Raw genomic sequence first — 23,111 nt, 5'->3', positions numbered from 1 at the left:
GCTGCTAAATTTTCTTGGGAGATCAGGACACAAATTGGATTTGAAAGAACAATATACTAAAGGTGCACCCAAATTTTTGGACAGGAGCTTGATCTTTTGAAACCTCATCAACTTGCCAATGTGGTTTTTCACTACAAAGGGGGTATAAAAGAAAAAAGAAACGTATATTTAGAATTATTAATTTCCATACCTAAGGCTTAAGAAAAGTCCTCCAAAACTTGTAGGATGCCTGAAACTTCTTAGACCATAGGAACTCCAATGCACATAGTGTCATACACAAATTATTTGTGAGAAATGTGTAGATACTTCCCAAATAAGTGGATTCCTTGAACCTTTTTATGAAGCACAAAAAATTTGATGGCATGACCCAATCCTTCTAGAACTAGATGAAGAGGAAGGGGGAGAGGAGGTCTCCTTGGCTAATATTGAAAGAGGGGTATAGTAGAGGATCCATAGAGTAGTATGGAGAATAAAGTGGAGGATATGAGGGATCTAATCTTGAGCAAAAACAATAGTGAGAATGTGGAAAAGGTAAGACCAAATTCATTTATCAAAATATTTGGACAAGTCAAATTTAAGTAACAATCTAGGTTTTTCAAGGATTTCAAAGAGTAGATGATTTCGTGCACTACCATAATGCCATAAAGGATTTGACGTCCTTCAACAGAACTAGTCCACTCTAGAGATATTAGGTGTGGAAGTAGTGGCTTGAGTCAATTAGAAATGACTTTCATGATGAATTTGTAAAAAATATTGTAGAGAGTTATGGGTCTAAATCCACTAAACTCCTCCACTTTATCTTTCCTAGCGACTAGAGTAATGAAAGTGACATCAAAGGCCAAGAGAATGGAAATAAGGATGTGAGATTATCCCACTGCCTCCCATATGATTTTACCTTTAGTTGATCAATATGCTTGAAAGAAATTGGTGGCGAATGTTTTTGGGCATGGGGCATTATTTTAAATTGGCATTAAAGTTACCATAAATTTGACTTTCTCATTCAAGGTGATCACTCAAAATAGGGCTTCATTTTGTTCCTTAGATACTAGGGGAGGAATATGTTAAATGATGTAGTGAATTTCTTCCTCTCATTGTGGTTGTGGATCCAATAGAAGATCTCCATAGAAACACACTAATTCTTATTCGATATATCCATGATATTGAAGTTTTACCCCTTCCCTACTATTTAGGGATGATAGGTGATTATAGTGCCTATGTTGTAGCATTAGGTTGTGGAAGAAGGTTGTATTTTTTTCTCCCTCCTTTAACCAATGCAACCTAGAATTTTGTTTCCCAAGAATATCCTCCTATTTCCTTTGTTATTCAAGCTAGGTGAGAGGTTTGGTCTATTCCTGAATTAGTTCCTAATATCTATCTTATTGGAAGCCCTCTAGGTGAACCACTTCCATTTGGGATTCTAGATCTACATTTTCTTCCAAGATATTGATGAAGTCTTCTTTGTTCCATATTTTAAGTTGGTTTTTCACATCCCTGAGCTTCTATTTTAGGTGGTACATGAAAATCCATCTAGACCTTCCACTTCAAAGAACCATTCATTAATTTTTTCTTGGAACTTTGGGTGCATCAACCAAAATATCTTAGAGTAGAGAAATGGAATTTTGAGCCAAGATTTCAGGTTTAGGTCTAGTTTGACGGGTCAATGATTTGACCCATGAGGAGGGAGAATCAAAGCATCCTTGAAAATTTCTTGACCCATGATATTCTCTAAAATGAGGAAACGATCTAATTAGGATATGATCTTCTGAGAGCCCACACCCCCCCCCCCCCCCCCACACTGTTTTATTCCATGTTTAAATTCAATTGATAGTGTCTAGAGGAAGAAGGTGCATGGAGGCCATAATATCTTGAAAGAGAGTGGATTCCACTTATAGGCACTTGATGCCCTCATTTTTCTCATGCAGAGATCATACGAGATTGAAGTCACAACCAAGAATCTAAGGGGAATCCATGATTATGGGCTTAGTAATACATATGGAGTTTAGGAATTGGGCGTTTTCTTGGGGAAATGTGGGTCCATAATAATTGGAGAGGAATCATATGTTTGCAAATACAATAAGTTGGAATTGAACTATCAAGACTCAATAAGTAACAAACATATCAAGCTTAGAGACCTCCTAGGAGTTCCAAAAAATAGCAAGGCCTCCATCTTGTCCCTCAGCATCGATTTCCATAATTGAAAGCCTCTACCCCATTTTGAGGCCATCCCTTCATTGATTCACTAAAATTTGAGCTTCTTGAACCATCCAAAGATTTGGATTATTTGATTTCCATGTTATTTGTGGAGCCTCTATTTTCCTTTATAGTTGATGCCCCTAATGTTCCAAAATATAAATTTTATTGGGTTGGTGGGGGGGTGTGGGGGGGGGGGGGAGTGGTGTGGGTGTGTTGCTTCTGCAACGATAGACTTTTGATGTTAACATGATTCTACCTGAATGAGCCAATAGTTTCCTAAGTTATTCAAGTATTTGTTGCTTAATTTTACGTATTTTTCTCTTCTCTTCTTTATGGGTTCGAGGGAACTTCAGGGGTTGATTTTGAACCCCAATAAACATAGTGTTAGTAGTTCCTATGGAAGCTTTCTAGGGGTGTAGGTGTGATTTCAGAAAGGCCTTACTAAAAAAAATTACTTTATATTTCAGGATGGAGTTAGGATCTTTACCCTTCCAAGCCCTTGTTAAACTTGGGATATCTAGGGCATCAAGGTCCATATATTCAATTTGGTATTTTGATCATTCTCTGGTTCTACCATGCGAATTTCTTGAAGGATCAATTCCAATACTTATTTTTGGATAATGGGGTCGACCACTAATTTTTCCCTAGAACCTTTGGGGTAGGTATAGTTAGGAATATCTAGATTGGTGGGGGTGGGATCAAAGGGATTGGATACATGATCAAGGTTGGATAAGGGCCAAAGTTATTGCTTGTTTTAAGGATATTATCAGAGTGTGTGGGGGGATACATTTTTTTTGATGACCATTAACAAGATTAGAAAGGCCTTCAAAGTTTTTTCTTTTTAATGGATCAGAGGCATATTCTAGAGTAAGAAGAGGGCTATTCTTGTATAGGTTTTTGTATTCATGAAGTTAATAGAATCTAAAGGGGATATCCTCATAATTGAGGGTTTCCTTCCAAATATCATCATGGTAATAGATATCAATTGGTTTAGGAAGAGGTCTAAAGATATTCATGTAACACTTGCACGAGCATATGAGATATACTCGGCTTGTTTCATGCATTTAGAAATAGAATTGATGAAATCCCCTAGGGAAATGCCAATACATGCGAATATTTCTTCATCCCGGAATTCCCAAGGAAAGGAATATACATAGATAGAAATTGGGGTAGCTGTGAAGTCATCCTTTTCTAGGATGGAAAAATTGTTCTACAATCTTAATTATAAGCCAGCCAAGTTGAAGAAATATGATCCATTTTCAAATATTCAAACCCAATATTCTATGCTAGAAAATATGATAGTAAAAAATTCCTTAGTACCTAGTTCTAGCTTGATATGGCCCTTGGGCTCCCATTTCTATTGTATCCACAAGGAGAGGGCTCTTTCCAAGGGCCAAAACCCTAGAAAGTTTCTAATGAGAGTCCGATATTTCATGTATTGGATATACTCCCTAATACACATGGATATCACTTCAAATTTTGGATAAATGGATATTTTTTGGAGGTAGCTACATGGAGATCAAGGGTTGACCTAGAAATTGATTGCATTTTTGGTCACTTGCCTCATTTCATAGGTATCCACTGTTGTTTGTTCTTGGGAAGCTTCCAATCCTAATTTGGAAGTCAATTTCCTAAAGCTATCATCTCTAACCACAATGTTTCTATAGGATGGATATCTTCTCCCTCCCACAACACTTGCCATTTGCAGAGTCTGTCACAACTATAAGTTCAGAGTGGCGAGATATTAGATTTTTGTAGTGATGAACTCTATAGAATTTTATATGATGATAATCGTAGTTAAATATAATTTAAAAAATATTTAAAAACTATAAATATTGATTTGATTTTATCTTAATTTTAGATTTATCAAGCATTGAGAGATTACAAAGTGCAAATACTTTTTCAAGTTTTTCATTTTAAAGGATTTGAGCTCTCTAAATGTCATAATGGGTTGTAAAGTGTTTACATTGATTAATTTTGTTTTTCAATTGATATGTATCAATGTTACCCATGTTACATTACATTGCAACATCTATGTGATACTAGATTGTGGAGCGCTTCTTAATACAATAATGTGATCAAATATGTTAACTGGAGGACTACATAAATATAATGAGAATAGATAAATTATGAGTGTGAAAATATAAATGAAAAAGGAAGACATTATAAAATAAGAAATCTACAGAACAAACTAAATTAAAATAACATGTATTTTTGTGAAACGATCTGTGCATTATTCCTTGGTAAAGAGTATGATAAGGAAAGATACTTTTCTACTATCTTGATTCATATGTTACGTTTTATAGATAATATTGCATATTAGTTATAAAGTTCCCATTTTATTACCAAAGGTAGTTTGGTTTTATCAATGGCTATGTAGTATATGTTGATATTGATGTATAGATGCAATAGTTCATGAGATTACTCATATCTTGCTATTTATAGATCATCAAGATAAATACATGTATTTTTTTTAAGGATAGATAATTATATTATTAGAAAAGCAAAGTACACAACATCCCATTAGTTATTATTGGTTTACCATTGTGGAAACCAGACCAATAGCAAAGATTTAATCTATTAAGATTGTATATTAAAAAGAGTAGTAATTGAATACTTATGACATAAAATAAATTATGGTAGTATAATAAGCATTTAAATTGCATTATCCTACCATATCTAAAGAAATAAACCTCATGGATAAGAGTAGTGAAGAATAGCATATATCTTTGGACCATGACAATTAGAAAGGGAGTCCACATGTATACATGGAGACATGTCTTTTAGTGGAGTGATATGAAGATCAACTCTCCTTTAATTAGAGTTGAGACACTTTTTTCCAATTTGTGCACCTTTTGTAAAACTTCATGAATGCATAATAGAAGTTCCCTTTGTGTCTCTGAGTGCTCCACAAGAACATGTAGCAAGAGAGTTTTTATGTGCCAATATAAGTTAATTGTTTGCATATAATGGGTTTGGCAAGACTTAGTATTACTAGTATGAAAACCATATCTGAGTTTACATATCTACATGATGATCCAAAATGAGATGTCGATTGAAGAAAACTTCATTTTCCAAATTTGAGATAATACTGCTAATTGACATCTGTACAATGCCATTGAATCTTTCCATGGATAGTCAAGCCTCCACCTAGGATTCAGGCTAAGAGGTGGGTCAACCTCTCCTTGTTGCTTGAGGGTGATCTTCATTGAGCCATGATGAGAGGGAAGCTACATAGTAAAATTTTTAACCCAACTGCTAGAAAAGAAAAATCCATGCCTCGAAAGAGAACCCAAAAATTAGAAAAATAAATGCCAGCAAGAATCTTGTGCCAATTGAAACAAAAAACCCCAAAAATCCAATCTTATTAGAGAAACCAGAGTGCACACTATGGATAAGACCACAACAAGAAGCAGTTCTTAGATCTACAATGAACCGAAGTCGCCCAACTACCTTGGTAATTTGTAGTGAAAATGTGATTATTGTTTTTTTCACGATCTTGGGACTAGGATAGAATCTTAAATCTCTAACGCTGCCAAACCAAGAATCAAAAGGATACTAATTTGCACAGTGGAATATAAACAAAAGTAAATCTACTAGTGCACAAAATATGGACAACCCTTTACAATTTTCAACCCAAATTCATTATATTAATCAAACTAAAGAATGCAACAGTCTAGGGCTCTCATACCTAGGATAATGGCCATCATACATCCAATAGCACAAGATACAAAATTGGGGCTTGGTTTCAATCCATCGAAAACCAATCTACCCTCAACAAGATACTCTAACTATATGTCTGATGCAGTTGACTCTCTCATCTCCTCTCGATCATACCCTGTAACTGCCCGGTCCTTCGACTCTTGATCTGGAACCTCCATCTAACCACTAAACCTTAGCTATCCAATCTACTCACTAGTTTTTCCTTAGTCCATCAAGGGCACAACACATTAAGAATCTTATCAAGTTGTTCACGGCTCCACTTGTGAACAACTCTCAACTGCCCACTGCTGCTCCTCAGTTACTCAAGGACTTCAACCCACTATGGTCTTATTGCACTACTCCAATGAATACCAGCATAGGGCATGAAGGGCTGCCACTGATCACTGCAAGATGTCCATCTCTCACAATGAACATGGGCTATGATGAATTCTCAAAATATCCTATAGAAGTCATTCTCCACACACAAGTCAAGGGCTACTCAACTACTCCTCTGGTTTGTTTACCCTTCATCTCAACAATGACCACTTTAGCAACCAATTTTGTCCATTAAAGTGTTGCACACCTGGCTCCAACTTGGACACTATCACGTTGTCCTCTAGAAGACCATAAATGCCCAATCCATGTCTACACTTGGTTCACTATCACACTTCCCTGCAATAGACCATAAGTGACCAATCCTTGCTGTAGCATCTCCTCCTAGTTAGGGAATCCAACCACCTACGAAACCCTTCATCTTGGCTGCTAACAGACTTCCAAACTATCCTCTCATAGGACATCATCCACTAGCATCAATTAAAACTTAACACATCAATATAATACATACTAATCCTTACTCATCTTTTGCATCACCCTGGTGCTGTATACTACATGCTCAACCCTCACTTGTGTTGCCTGCACTCGTGTTCCTGCACTTGCGCATTTCTACACTCATGCATTCTTCCACTTGCATTCCTGCACTCAATTTCCTACACTTGTGTGTTCCTGCAACCGCATTCCTGCACTCATGGTTTCCTACACTTGCACGTTCTTGCACTCATGTGTTCGTTTCGTCGCTCCTTCCTACACTTGCTTGTTCCTGCACTCGCTCGTTCCTACACTCATGTTCTTGCACTTGCGTTCCTACACTCGTGCTACCCGCACTCGAGTTTTCTGCTCTTGCATTGTCTTTTTGATTTGTAGACTATGATAGATACTTTTTGGATGTGTGAAATAACTCCAAGCTCACCTCTTATTTATATTCAACAAGGGTTCTCCAATGAATTTGTCAAGAGGGCTAAACTAGCCTTAGCTGACATGCTTCCCTTGAAAAATTATCCTAGACATAACTTAAAATATTCATAACTCCACATTGACAAATCATAATTCAATGGTTCTCGATGCATTGGAATCATATCAAAATCCTCTATCATATCCATCCATCACATGCCAAAGTCTCATCATGGTTTTTGCCGAAACATTGATGGGTGAAAAACCCCGGGCTTGGGTTTCAAGCCCACAAGGCCCCTTTTGGAGCTCCTTCCTCCAAACCAATATCCTAAAGGCTTGGAGTACCCCCAAAGCTATAAAAATCAACACTCCCTCTTAGTGAGGGAGGTACTTCCAAGACTAAGATGTAACCATCATCATTCGGCAACACTAGCCCATCTGGCATCCATCACTACGGTATACCCTGTAGAATGAACCCGACAGTATCGGTAGTGACTCTTCCTCATCACATATGAACCTAAAGATTCAAAACCTCCATCAGGCTCCTCCCTCTGAGGCTAGATTCCCTATGAGCCTACATGATCTCCACTCACTCTGTCCCGTAAAAACTCATCCTCCTAGATCAAATACCACTTGTGCAAATCCCTTCAATCTCAGATATGCAACACCACAGTCCGATGAGGAAGCTAGCCTGCCAATCTATAGTCCATCACATGAAGCTATCATGATCAACCTAACCTCGTCTAAGCCAAATAAACCCTCGAGTTGTCCCAACCATCCATGACAAATAAATGAAAGTCCATGATCAACAATCTACCCTACAATAAACTATTGTTCACTAGGCTGACCACCAATCCACCAGAACTCACAACCAATCTCTCTACCAAGCTAGTCAAGACCACATCTCCATGTCTTCAATTGAACCCTTTGCTCCATGATCTAGACACCCAAACCACCCTCTGAGTTTGTTTGTTGTGCACACTCTGATTCACTGTCCCTCAAAGTAGCTCATATATTCTATGATACCATGTTTTTTTTTACGATCTTGGGTCTAGGATGTAATCTTAAATCCCTAATGCTACCAAAACAAGAATCACAACGATATTACTTTGCACATTGGAATATAACAATAGTGAATCTACTAGTGCAAAAAATATGGACAAGTTTTTACAATTTTCAACCCAACTTCATTATATTGATTATACTAAACAATACAACAGTCTAGGGCTCCTGTACCAGGGATAATGGCCCTCATACATCCACTAGTACAAGATAAAAAATTTGGGATTGATGTCAATCCATTGAAAACCAATCTACCCTCAACAAGATACTTTGACTATCTGGATGATGCAATCAACTCTCTCATGTCCTCTCGGTCATACCTTGTACCTTCCTGGTCCTTCAGCTCTAGATCTACAGTAACAATCTAAGTCCATATGACCACTGAACCTTGGCTATCTAATCTGCTCACTAGTTGTGCTGTAGTCCATCAAGGGAACAACACATCAAGACTCTTGTCGAGTTGTTCATAGATCCACTTGTGAACAACTCTCAACTACCCACTGTTGTGCCTTAGCTACTCAGGGACTTCAACCCACTATGTTCTTCCTGCGCTGCTTCAATGAAGACCAACATAGGGCATGAAGGGCTCCCACCGATCATTGCAAGATGTATATCTCCCACAATGACCAATATGGGCTAGGAGGAATACCCATCATCCTCTATATAAGTCCTTCTCCACATACAAGTATAAGGCTACTCAACTTCTCCTCTGGTTCATCAACCCTTGAACTCGACAATGACCACTCTAAAAACCACTTTTCCCCATCAAAGTGTTGCACATCAAGCTCCAACTTGGGAACTATCATGCTATCGTCCAATAGATCATAAATTCCCAATCCACGTCCACACTTGGTCCACTCTCATGATGCCCTCAAACAGACTACAAGTGACTAATCTTTCTATAGCATCTGCTCCTAGTTAGGGAATCCAACCACCTCGGAAACCCTTCCTCTTGGTTACTAATAGACTTCCAAACTATCCTCTCCTAGGACATCATCCATTAGCATCAATTCAACCTTAACACATCAATACAAGACATACTGAGCCTTGCTCAACTTCTGTGTCACCCTGGTGCGGCTTGCTACATGATCAATCCTCGCTCGGGTTTCATTCACTCACACATTCCTGCACTCGTGCGTTCCTCCACTCGTCAATTCCTACACTCAAGCGTTCCTGAACTCGTGCATTCTTTGAGTTGCATTACTGCACTTGCGTGTTCTTGCACTCACATTCTTGCAGTCACATGTTCTTGCACTCACTCTACCTGCACTCGTGCTACCCGCACTTGAGTTGCGTGAACTCATGTTGCCTTTATTGATTTGTAGACTATTAAAGATACTTCTTGGGTGTGTGAAATAACTCCAAGCTCACTTCTTATTTATATCCAATACGAGGACTCCAACAAATTTGTCAAGAGGTGTAAGCTAGCCCTAGGTAACATGCCTCCCTTGACAAATTAGCCCACACATAACTTAAAAAATTCATAACTCCACTTTGACAACTCAGATAAAATGATTCTCAATGCGTTGGAATTGTCTCAACATCCTTTATCATCTCCATCCATCACATGTCAAAGTCTTGTCATAGTTTTAGCCGAAACATCGATGGGTGAAAAACCTTAGGCTTGGGTTTCAAGCCCACAAGCCCACTTGTGGAGCTCCTTCCTCCAAACCATCGATCCTTAAGGTTTGGAGTACCTCCAAAGCTAAAAAATCAACACTCGCTCTTAGCGATGGAGGTACTTCCAACACTAGGAAGTAAACATCATCATCTGACGACACTAGCCCATCTAGCTTCCATCACTATGGTATATCCTATAGAATAAACCCGACAATCTCAGTAGTGCCTTTACCTCATCACATATGAAATTGAAGATCCCAACCTCCAAAGGGCTTCTACCTTTGAGGCTAGAATCCCTCTGAGCCTACACGATATCCATTGGCTTAGTCCTGCAAGCACTTATCCTCCTAGATTAAATACAACTCGTGAAAATACCTCCAATCTCGGATATGCAACATCACAGTCTGATGAGGACTCTAGCCTACCAATTTTTAGTCCATCACCTGAAGCTATCTCCATCAACCCGATCTTGTCCAAGCTAAAGAAACCCTCTAGTTATCCCAACCATCCATGAAAAATCAATGGATGTCCATGATATACAATATTCCCTACAACAAACTGTTGTTCACCAGGCTCACCACTAATCCACTATAACTCCTAGCCAATCTCGTTACCAAGACAGACAAGGCCACATCTCCATGTCTTCTGATGAACCCTCTGTTCCATGATATAGACACCCATGATTCCATCTGAGTTGCTTCATTGTGCACAATTTGATTCACTGTCCCTCAAAGTAGCTCAGATATGCTTTGATACCATGTTGTTTTTTTCACAATCTTGGGTCTATGATAGAATCTTAAATCTCTAACGATACCAAAACAAGAATAAAAAAGATACTCCTTTGTACAGTGGAATATAAACAACAGTAAATATACTACTGCACAAAATATGGACAACGTTTTACAATTTTCAACCCAAATTTTTTATATTAATCAAAATGAATAATACAATAGTCTAGTGCTCCCGTATCGGGGATAACAACCCTCATACATCCACTAGAACAAGATACAAAAGTGGGCCTTGGTGTCAATCCATCAACAACTAATCTATCCTCAACAAGATACTTTGACTATCTGGTTGATGCAGTCGACTCTCTCAACTCCTCCGAGTCGTACCCTATACATGCCTGGTCCTTCGGCTCCTAATCTGTAGCATTGCCTCTATCAATGATCCAAGTCCATTTGACCATTGAACCTTGACTATCCAATATTCTCACTAGTTGTGCCTTAGTCCATCAAGGGCACAACACATCGAGACTACTATTGATTTTTTCGCAACACCACTTGTGAACAACTCTCAAATTCCTATTGCTACTCCCCAGCTACTTACAGACTTCAACCGACTATAGTCTTCCTGTTCTGCTCGAATGAAGGCCAACATACAACACAGAGGGATGCCACTAATCACTTCAATATGTCCATCTCCCACGGTGAACACAGGCTAGGAAGAATACCCATCATCTGTTGTAGAAGTCCTTCTCCACACACAAGTATAGGGTTTCTCAACTGCTCCTCTAGTTTTTCAACCCTTGAGCTCAACAACGACCACTCAAGAGACCACTTGTGTCCATCAAAGTGTTGCACACCATGCTCCAACATGGGAACTATCACGTTGTCCTCTAGTAGACCATAAATGCCCAATCCACATCCACACTTGGTACACTCTGACACTGCCCTCTAATAGACTATGAGTGACCAATCCTTGTTGTAGCATCTGCTCCTAGTTAAGGCATCCAACCACCTAGGAAACCCTTCCTCTTGGCTGCTAAAAAAATTCCAAACCATCCTCCAGTATCAATTCAACCTTAAAACATCAATACAATACACACCAAGCCTTGCTCAGCCTTTGCGTCACCCTAGTGCAATCTGCTACATGTTTAACCCTCACTCTCGCTGCTTGCACTTGTGTTCCTACACTCACGCATTCCTCCACTCTTGTTTTCCTGTACTCGCACGTTTCTTCACTTGCGTTCCTGCATGCACGCATTCCTACAGTCACATTCCTACACTCGCGCATTCCTGCATTCACGCTACCCGCACTTGAGTTGCGTGAACTCATGTTGCCTTTCTTGATTTGTAGACTATGAAAGAGGCTTCTTGGATGTGTGAGATAACTCCAAGATGACTTCTTATTTTTATCCAAAAAAATATCTCCAACGATTTTTTTAAGAGGGATAAACTAGCCCTAACTAACATGCTTCCCTTGACAAATTAGCCCACACATAACTTCAAAAATTTATAGCTCCATTTTGACAACTCATAATTCAATGATTCTTGATGCATTAGAATCATATCGACATCCTCTATAATCTCCATCTGTCACATGTTAATGTATCATCATGGTTTTGGCCCAAAAATCGATGGCTGAAAAACCCTAGGCTTGGGTTTCAAGCGCACACAACCACTTGTGGAGCTCCTTCCTCCTAACCATCGATCCTCAAGGCCCGGAGTACCTCCCAAGCTACAAAAATCAAGACTCCCTCTTACTAAGGGAGGTACTTCAAGTACTAGAAAGTAACAATCATCATCTGATGACACTAGCCCATCTCGCGTCCATCACTGCGACATAACTGTAGAAGGAACTTGAAAATCTTGGTAGTGCCTCTGCCTCATCACATCTGAACTTGAAGATCCCAAACCTCCATACGACTACTCCCTCTGAGGATAGACTCCCTTTGAGCCTACATAATCTCCACTGGCTCAATCCTACAAGAACTCATCCTCCTAGATCAAATACAACTCATGCAAATCCCTACAATCTTGGATATGCAACATCACTGTCCGATGAGGACTCTAGCTTGTCAATCTATAGTCTATCACATGAAGCTATCTGTTGATTTGGAGTAGCATTGGATTTGATCTAGCCACGAAATTTGGTGGAGAGATTGGGGCACATGAAATCTCCAATACGCAGAAAGGGTTTGGGTAGATTCTAAACAGATCAGGAGATATTAAAATAATTAATATTTTCAATGAAGTTGCTAAGTCTAAACTTAGGGAAAATAAAATATTAATGTGTATTAATATGAATATGTGTTAGAATTGTCCAAAAGACATGGATCAAGTCAAATCTAATCTTAGTTGTTGATTAGGGACTTAATCTCGACCGTTGATATGTCAATGAGAAAAGTATAAGAGGAGGCTTGAGGGTCACTTGGAGAATACCCCAGATGATTAGTCATTCTATTCTCTAGAGTGGGGTTCGCTAAGAGAGATAGAATCAGTGATCGGGAGAGCAGCTGAGGGGCATTGAATACAGAGGAACAAAGAAGGCAGAGGTTGTGCCGGGAGAGTAGTGCAACAACCAAGGAGGGTGATGTAGAGCCAGCAAGGGCTCATGAAGGGCCACGTAGAGGTAGCCAAGTGCTGCGAAAAGAATTAGAGAGGCCAACGTGTCTGATGCAGAGGCCCAGAAAGTTGATGCATGCCAAGAAATGCTGACCCAGGGACAACATGAGACAGAGAGGGGCTGACGCAGTCTAGATTGGGTAGATGCTTGGGTTGTAGGAGCAGTTTTGTGCTGCAAAGCTAACAAAAGGATTTTCCGTGGTTTCAGCCAGGAGATTTCTCTCAAACTGTGAGGTATAGCTGCTAAGGAAATTATCTGTTGGGAAGGCCAGTTTCAGCACCCAAATTGTACTCTGATGTTGCTTAGTAAGAAAAACCTTAGATAGTTGCACCGGTTTTCTCGCATTGGGTTTTTTCAGGGACATTGGTCTAAAAATAATGGTGTCATGTGGTGTGTTTGTTCTTGTTTCTTTTAGTTGTTAATTTGTAATATGTTGAGCATGCACTGGTGTTTATTTTTAGTATTTACTTTGTAAATAGCTTGTTAAAGAAAAATAACAAGTAGGTAGGAATAAATCAGAAAAAGTGCATGAAGGGTTTCTAAACTAAGTAAGCTTAGAAACTTCAACATGGTATCAGAGTGTGATTGCATATCACAGGAGGAATAAAAGACATCAGCCAAGCGGAGCAATAGTAGTAGAAAACAACTATCCCCATTTGGTAGAAGTTGTTTCTAGCAGTGCAGAAGCCAAGGAAGTGTGATGTAGAGCCAGCCAAATCCACGCAGAAGAAGGTGGCAACTGCGCAGAGCCCCATGGAGGCCAGCGTTGCTGATGCAGAGGGCCAAAGGGCTAATGCAGGGCATCCCAAGGCTGACACATACCCATACAGGGTGACGCAAAGTCAATGTGATGCAGAAAGGGGCTGATACAGTTCACAAAGAGGCAGCTGCTGGAGTCTAGAAGGCTGCAAGAATATTGTAGTGTGGAGTTGGTGAGGTACTGTAGTCAGAATAGTACCTAACAGAGCAAGGCCAAAGGAGTTGTTACTGAGGGTTTCTAGCTGAGGAACCTGGATTAGCATTGTAGTTGCACAAGACGATTAGAGTAGGGGGCATCTCGACAAGTGGTAGAAGTATTTCTAGGAGGGAAATCAGGACTCAAAGGGAGTCTAGAAGAGAACTTCCGGAGGGGAAGTAGAGAATCAGAGGAGTCAAACACAGAACTTCCAGGAGGGAAGTAGAGGAGCGCCATGACACTACACAGGGTAAGAGACCAGGATAGACTGGACAGAGCATCGAACTTTGCAATCTGGAAGGCCAGAATCTTATCAGTGCTTGACAGGAATCATGTCAAGAACTTCTTCTTAAAAGTAGTAGCTATCCCAGTCGACCCCAATGATAATGACAAGTATGAAGAGATGATGGCGAGGGCCAAGTGCATTATCCTTGAAGGGGTCAAGGATCATGTGGTACCACATATAACTGAGAAGGAAACGATAGTTGAGATGTGGGAGGCTCTCAAGAACCTGTACCAACATACTTTTGTGCAAAGAAGAATGCTTCTCGAGAACCAGATGAGGTCATATCAGATGAAGAAGGGTCAATCGATTGACACCTTCCTCGAAGGACTGAATGAGATCTGAGACCAGTTGACTGCTATAGGAGCAACACCAGATCAGGAGCTTATGGTGAGGACAACCATGAATGTTGTCTTAGAAGAGTGGGAAGTGTTTGTTCAGAGCATGTTGGGCAAAGGGACTCTCCTACCTTGGGACGAGATGTGGGTAGCTCTTCGCCAGGAAGAGATTAGACGATAATCGAAGAAAGATAGTAGTAACAAAGGGATCAAGGTCAAACAGGAGGAGGAGGATGTGGCCCTAGAATAAGAGGGAAAGCAGGAGAAGCGGAAGAAGAAAGATATCTCCAAGATCAAGTGCTTCCACTATGGGGAGATGGGTCATTATGCAGTGTAATGCCCAAGGAAGAAGAGTAAGGGAGAGTATTCCAAGACTAAGGCAACGGCAACACGGGTAGAGAAGGAAGTTTTGACAGACGATGACTGTGCCATGAGTGCACATGCACCACTTAAGCGGAAGTGGGGAGACATCGAGCTGTAGTGAGGCAGACTACAAGCGATGAGGGACAGGATCCTTGAGGTACCCAGCCTCTTGGATTAGACCTTGCTACAGGAGCCTTGACGAGGAGTAGCAGGACTGGCTAGGTGGGTAGAAACGGATGCGGATGGAGTGACAGAGAGGGCTATAGTGCAGGAGTCCCAAGACAACATAGAGCTAGCAGGCTGCAGTAGTGTGAGAGGCACAAGAGTGTTGCACTAGTGCAAGAAGGCACAAAGAGTTGTGCAACGGTGCGAGATGCAAGGATTTGTTGCAACAACACAGAGGTCAGACATAGGGAGCACTTGTCAGTATCAGAGGGAGATTCAGCATTAGTGGCTGTTTCTATCCCAATAGGGAGGTCAGTTGGAGAATCAGTTACTTCTCAGTAACTGAGTTGTTGTGCAGCAGTGGGCATCACGATGCAACATGATGAGAGGAGGTGCAGTGCATATGCAGTACTAGGAGAAAGGACCAACAACAGCACAGATGCAAAGGGAGCTGTCGTACAGATGCAGTAGTGGTAGTGGCAGAACCATGGGAAGTAGTATAGGAGGCAGCAGTGGTAGTGGCAGAACCATGGGAAGTAGTACAGGAGGCAGCAGTGCAGAGGATGTTGGGCAGGAAGGTGTAGCATCAGCATAGGTACTGATGTCGGATGATCAGAGTAATACTCAGTGAGGAGTATTGCTAGAGCAAAGTCCTCGCTAAGAGCAAGTGTTTATTTGGGGTAGCATTGGATGTGCTCTAGACACAAAATTTGGTGGAGAGATTTGGGCACATGATATATCCAATACCCAGAAAGGGTTTTGGCAGATTCTAAACAAATCAGAGATATTAAAATAATTAATATTTTTAATGGAGTCCCTAAGTCTAAACTTAGGGAAAATAAAATATTAATGTGTATTAATATGAATCTGTGTTAGAATGGTCCAAAATACATGGATCAAGCCAGATCTAATCTTAGCCATTGATTAAGGACTTAATCTTATCCGTTGATATGTCAACGAGAAAAGTATAAGAGGAGGCTTGCGGGTCACTTGGAGAATACCCCAGAAGATTAGTCATTCTATTCTCTAGAGCGGGGTTTGCTAAGAGAGATAGAATCAGTGATTTGGAGAGCAGCTGAGAGGCATTGAGTAAAGAGGATCAGAGAAGGCAGATATTGTGCCGGGAGAGTAGCGTAGCAACCAAGGAGGGTGACACAAAGCTAGCAAGGGCTCACGCAGGGCCACGTAGAGGCAGCCAAGTGCTGCGCAGAGCACCAGAGAGGCTAACGTGTCTGACACAGAGGCACAGAAAGCTGACGCAGGCCAAGCAAGCTTGACATGGTGTCATCGTGAGACAGAGAGGGCCTGACACAGTCCAGATTGGGTAGGCGCTGGGGTTGTAGGAGCAATTTTATGTTGAGGATCTGTCGAAAGGATTTTCCAGGGTTTTAGCCAAGAGATTTCTCTCAAACTGTGAGGTATAGCTTCTAAGGAAATTCTCTGTTGGGTAGGCTGGTTTCAACACCCAGATTGTACTTTGATATTTCTTAATAAGAAAACCCTCAAATAGTTGCACTGGTTTTCCTGCAATGGGTTTTTCTGGGGACATTGGTCCAAAAATAATGGTGTCATGTGGTGTGTTTGTTCTTGTTTCTTTTAGTTGTTGATCTGTAATATGTTGAGCATGCACTGATGTTTATTTTTAGTATTTACTTTTTAAATAACTTTTTAAAGAAAAATAACAAGTAGGTAGGAATAAATCAGAAAAAGTGCATGAATGGTTTCTAAACTAAGTAAACTTAGAAACTTCAACACTATCTCAGATCAACCTGATCTCTTCCAAGCCAAATAAACCCTCGAGTTTTCCCAACCATTCATGAAAAATCAACGGAATTCCATGATCAACAATCTTCCCTACAACAAACTTTTGTTCACTAGTCTCACCATCAAGCCACCAGAACTCCCAACCAATCTCGTTGCTAGGCCAGTCAAGACCAAATATCCATGTCTTCAACTGAACCCTCTGCTCCATGATCTAGACACCCACAACTATTTTTGAGTTGCTTCGATGTGCACACTTTGATTCACTGTCCCTCAAAGTAGCTTAGATATGCTCTAAATCCATGTTTTATTTTCAAGATATTGCGTATAGGATAGAATCTTAAATCTCTGACACTACCAAACCAAGAATTACAAGGATACTACTTTGCACAACAGAATATAAACAACAATAAATCTACTAGTGAAAAAATATGGAAAACTTTTTCAATTTTCAAGCCAACTTCATTATATTAATCAAACTAAATAATACACTATTCTAGGGCTCTTGTACTAGGGATAATGGCCTTCATACATCCACTAGTACAAGATACAAAAGCGGGGCTTGGTGTCAATCCATCAATAACCAATATGCTCTCAATAAGATACTCTGATCGTCTGGCTGATGAAATCGATTCTCTCAGCTCCTCTCGGTCGTACCCTATACCTACCCAGTCCTTCGACTCTCTATCTGTAACACTTCCTCTATCAACGATCCAATTCCATATGACCACTAAACACCAGCTATCCAATCTACTTACTAGTTGTGCCTTAGTCCATCAAGGGCACAACACATCAAGACTCCTGTCAAGTTGTTCACAACTCCACTTGTGAACAAATCTCAACTGCCCACTACTTCTCCTTATCTACTCAGGGACTTCAATCCATTATGGTCTTCCTGCACTGCTGAAATGAAGACCAACATAGGGCATGTAGGGCTGCCATCGATCACTGCAAGGTTTCCATCTCTCACAATGAACATGGGATAGGAGGACTTCCCATCATATGTTGTAGAAGTCCTTCTTCACACACAAGTCTAGGGCTGCTCAACTGCACCTCTGGTTCGTCAAACCTTGAGCTCAACAACGACCACTCTAGCAACCGCATTAATCCATCAAAGTGTTGCACATTGGGCTCCAACTTGGGCACTATCACGCTGTCCTCCAACAAACCATAAATTCCCAATCCACATCCACACTTGTCCACTATGATGCTGCCCTCCAACAGACCACAAGTGGCCAATCCTTGCTATAACATTTTCTCCTAGTTAGGGCATCCAACCACCTATGAAACCCTTCCTCTTGGCTACTAACAAACTTACGAACCTTCCTCTCCTAAGACATCATCCACTAGCATAAATTCAACCTTAACACATTAATACAATACATACCAAGCCTTGCTAAACTTTTGTGTCACCCTGGTGCAGTCTGCTATATGCTCAACCCTCACTCGCTCTGCCTACACTCGCGTTCCTGCACTCACATGTTCCTGCACTTGTGCATTCTTGCACTTGCATTCCTGCACTCTCGTTCCTGCACTTTTGCGTTCCTGCTCTTGCATGTTCTTGCACTTTCCTTCCTTAACTCACACGTTCTTGTACTCACGTTATTGCACTTGCGCGTTCCTGCACTCACGCATTTCTTCACTTGCATTCTTGCACTCACGCTACACACACTTGATTTTCCTGCACTCGCACTGCCTTTCTTGATTTGTAGACTATGAAAGATGATTCTTGGATATGTGAAATAACTCCAAGCTCCCCTTTTATTTATATTCAACAAGAGGTAAATTAGGCCTAGCCAACATGCTTACCTTGACAAATTAGTGCACACATAACTTAAAAAATTCATAACTCCACTTTGACAACTCAAAATTCATTTTCATTTAGAAGCTGGAGAACCTATAGTATTAACCATTTCTTTTATGAACGTTTCAAATCCCAATCGGGATCCATCATCAGGACAAACTTGAATGATGATAGTAGAAGAGCTTTAATGAGGGTTTAAATAGTTTATAATAGAGATATGTCTGCTAATATATGTCGGATGTTTGTTTTAATTATTATTATTATTATTATTTATTTATTTATTTATTTTTTTCCCAAACATCGATGGGTGCAAAACCCCAAGCGTGGGTTTCAAGCCCAAAAAGCCACTTGTGGAGCTCCTTCCTCTAAACCATTGATCCTCAAGGCTTGGAGTACCTCCCAAGCTAAAAAAATCAACATTAATGACTTATCCTTAGTGAAATTGAGGATCAACATTCAACAATAGAACCACACGTAGGCTAACGAGACACCCAAAAGCCATAGTGTAAATTGCTTAGCCCAATTCCTACAAAATAAAAATCTACACCCCAACAAAGAACCCATAGATAAGAAAAATAAATTCGACCAATGACCTTGTGTGAATTGAACCAATAAAACCTAGAACTCCTCTAAGTGTTCAAGATAAACTAGAGTACTTGTCATGTAGAAGGCGACAACAAGAAGGAGTTCCTAATGCTATAGAGAATTGAAGACACCCAACTCCCCTAGGCTTGTGTGAAGAAAAAGTAACTTTCACAAATAGAAATTGAGGACCCAAATTTAATGAGAGAACCACACCTAAGGTAGCCACGTTCCTAGAAGTTGAGCAAGGATATACCCAACCAAAGATCCAGTTGCTAGTTTTTAGAAACAAGTCAAGTCTACTTCAGGAGTGAGACCTAGAGGTGTGATCCAGATTTATGAAGGAACAAAACGAAATATAGATATGAATAGAAACACAAAGATACAACAAAAACATAACTGCAATTCATTAATAACAAAGCACTGAAAAACAATTACAAGCAAAATGGAAATAAACTAGTTCAAACGATGTTAGCTTATCTCTGAGAAGAGATGTGGCGACCACATGCCTCTAAACTGTGTGTGTTACAAAGAGGCTCAAAGACCTTTTTATTATTGAACAACAAAGGGAAACTTTAAACCACCAAAACCTTAACCCTAGGAGATAGAACGCCAAGCGTTTGTGGGTCTCATTGCGGTTAGTTCGATAGCCAACTTTCCGAGGTTGTAACTTGGTCATATGATCTTCGTTTGGCGTGTATGATACCTTGTTATAAAGATCTCTCCGACCTAAAAAAAAAGTTGTTTAGGGGGTCAAAACAACTTTGGAAGTTCAGGTCTCGAAAAAATGCTAAAAATAGTAAATTTTGCTATAATCAAGAAAACTAATGAAACCAACTAGAAGACCAAGTGAAATAGGTGGGTGGACACCAATATCAACCTGGATCAAAGTGGTAAAAAAAAACCACCTGAACTTCAAACTAGATTTATATACATATAACCCCACACCAGGAACACATATAAGCTAGCCAAACTCTTTTTGCAACCCTGGATGAGAAACTAAACCAAATATGAGCAACATGACAAGGTAATTGAAAAATATAAATCCAAAATAAACAATTGAATGATAGAAAAATCAAGCTGAAATAAAAATAACTAAATACTAAACAACTAAACCAAGTGATGAATACTTTAATTAAGAGTAAAAGCAGCGAAAACACCATGCAACATGTCATACCATGGAACCCAGTGAACATAATCTCCTTTTAAACATGTAGGGAGAGTAGATGCAGGCATTCACCACCTTACGTCATGATACTCCCATGCCTTCTCGTCACCTTCAATTTTTCCTGTTGGATTAACCAGAGAATAGAGTAATGGAGTGAGTTGTCCTTATATAATACCAAACATCACGTGCATACCACCCTGCCTTATGCCACTTGTTCGTAAATTCACTTGCCTCACACACAATGTAAAAACAATACACACACAAGAGAATACACACACAGTGTAAAAACATTATAAACACTAAACTATATCATTTTAATCATATAATATAATTAAAAAAATACAGTTAAATTAAAAGAAATAATATTGCAACACTATATAACTTTAAAAGAAGAAGAGGATATATATATATATATATATAAACCCTACAACAAACACAAGCAATGGGAACCTCACATGTCAGACACAACCAAAGGGAACCTCACTTGTCATTTTACCACTAACATGGAGACATCATGGACACCTTTTCCTAGCCATTTGTTTATTAAATTAAATTCATAAGAGTTAAATACAAAATCCTATTCCTCTACTATTAGGTCACACTACTCATAAATGTTAAAATAGTCCAAATCCAAATAGAAGAAGTTAAGAGGGGTGAATGTTAATATGTCAAACATCTCCAAAACCTACACTTAAAAAATAAAGCTACACTTATAACCATAAATTCCTACAAATTAAAATTTAAGTAATAATTAATTTTATATTACATCTTTCAAAATCCAGTAAATACAGAGTTTTTCAGCACCTAACTTTAATTATGTCTTTCTTTTCAGCACCTAACTTTAATTATGTCTTTCCTACAAATTAAAATTTAAGTAATAATTAATTTTATATTACATCTTTCAAAATCCAGTAAATACAGAGTTTTTCAGCACCTAACTTTAATTATGTCTTTCTTTTCAGCACCTAACTTTAATTATGTCTTTCTTTTGTTGGATTAGGGAAAAAATAAGTATAATTTTTTTTTAATAATTTTAATTTTATTATTATAAAAAATATTTATAGTATAATTTTAATATTATTATATTTTGTTAAATAAAATAATTTATTTTTTATTTTTTAAATTATATTATAGATACTCAAATTCAAATTTCTATGATTCATATTTTAATTAGAAAATAATTTTGGAAAAAATCACATTAATAAATATAAATATTGTTATACACATGTAATTGTAGTATTTTAAAAATATTAATTTATTTTTAATATTGTTATACATATGTAATTGTAGTATTTTAAAAATATTAATTTATTTTTAACTCAAAATTTTAATTATTAATTCTATAACATATATTAATATATTTATTTATTTATATTAAATATAAAAAAAATTGATTCTTTTAAGTATTCAATAATCTTGAATTAAAGTAGAGGTGGCATTTATTATATCTTATCCTAATAAAATAAACATTTTATATAATAGATATTAATGTCGAAAAAATATCTTTTACTTCTTATTATTATATTATAATAATATAAATTTAATTTAATTTTTATTTTAATATTAATATACATATATTTTTAATATTACAACTAAAAAAACTGAATGAAAATTCAAAAGAATAATATATAACCTTTATATATAATAATAATAATAATATTTATTTTTAGGGTCACAACCAAGATAGACACTAAATTGGTGTATGAGACACCCTTGTTTGTGGGACAAGGGACCCACCTCCGCGCAACGATTTGACTGCTAAATCTACGAAGGCATACATACTCTACCCCCTCTGGTTTTGAACCTGTAACCTCTTAAGAGGAAACACATACTCTTAATCATTACCCTATATAATATGAAAATTTAAGATCACAAGGTTTTAATCTCATATATCTATTTTAAATACGTTTAAATCGAATGTCAACGTTATATTATAATATGTTTGTGGTATATTGTGACCCAAAACAACTAAAAGAGGAATATGTGAAGTGGAGTGGTTGGAGCATGTTTCATGTTATTATATGCATTATGTCTTTCTTGGATTATGAAAAAATAAGTATTATTTAACTTATTTTTTTAAATTATATTTTTTTCCAAATAAATTTAATTTAATTTTTTAATTTTTTTATTATTATAAAAATATTAATTATTATTATTATTATAAAAAAATATTTTTAATAAAAATATTGTTATACATAGTATTTTAAAATATAAATTAATATAATTTTATTTTTAATTAAATTAATATAAATAAATAATTATTTGATTCTATACCATATATTAATTAAAGTAGAGGTTGCATTTATTATATCTTATAATAATAAAATATGTAATTTATATAATATGTATGAATCTCCAAAAAGTATCTTTTGCTTCTCATTATTATATTATATAATAATAAAATAAATAATAATTATAATTATAACGTTAAAATATATATATTTTAAAATTAATAATGATAATTAAATATTAAATTTTATTAATAAAAACATATGATGTAATAATTTTAAATTTATTTGTAATTTTTATATAGAAATTTA

This window comes from Pinus tabuliformis, chromosome 2_2 (assembly GCF_031772625.1).
Source record: "Pinus tabuliformis cultivar Carrire ecotype Pingquan chromosome 2_2, CPIR1, whole genome shotgun sequence".
NCBI classification, from domain to species: domain Eukaryota; kingdom Viridiplantae; phylum Streptophyta; class Pinopsida; order Pinales; family Pinaceae; genus Pinus; species Pinus tabuliformis.
This window is presented reverse-complemented; position numbering follows the sequence as displayed.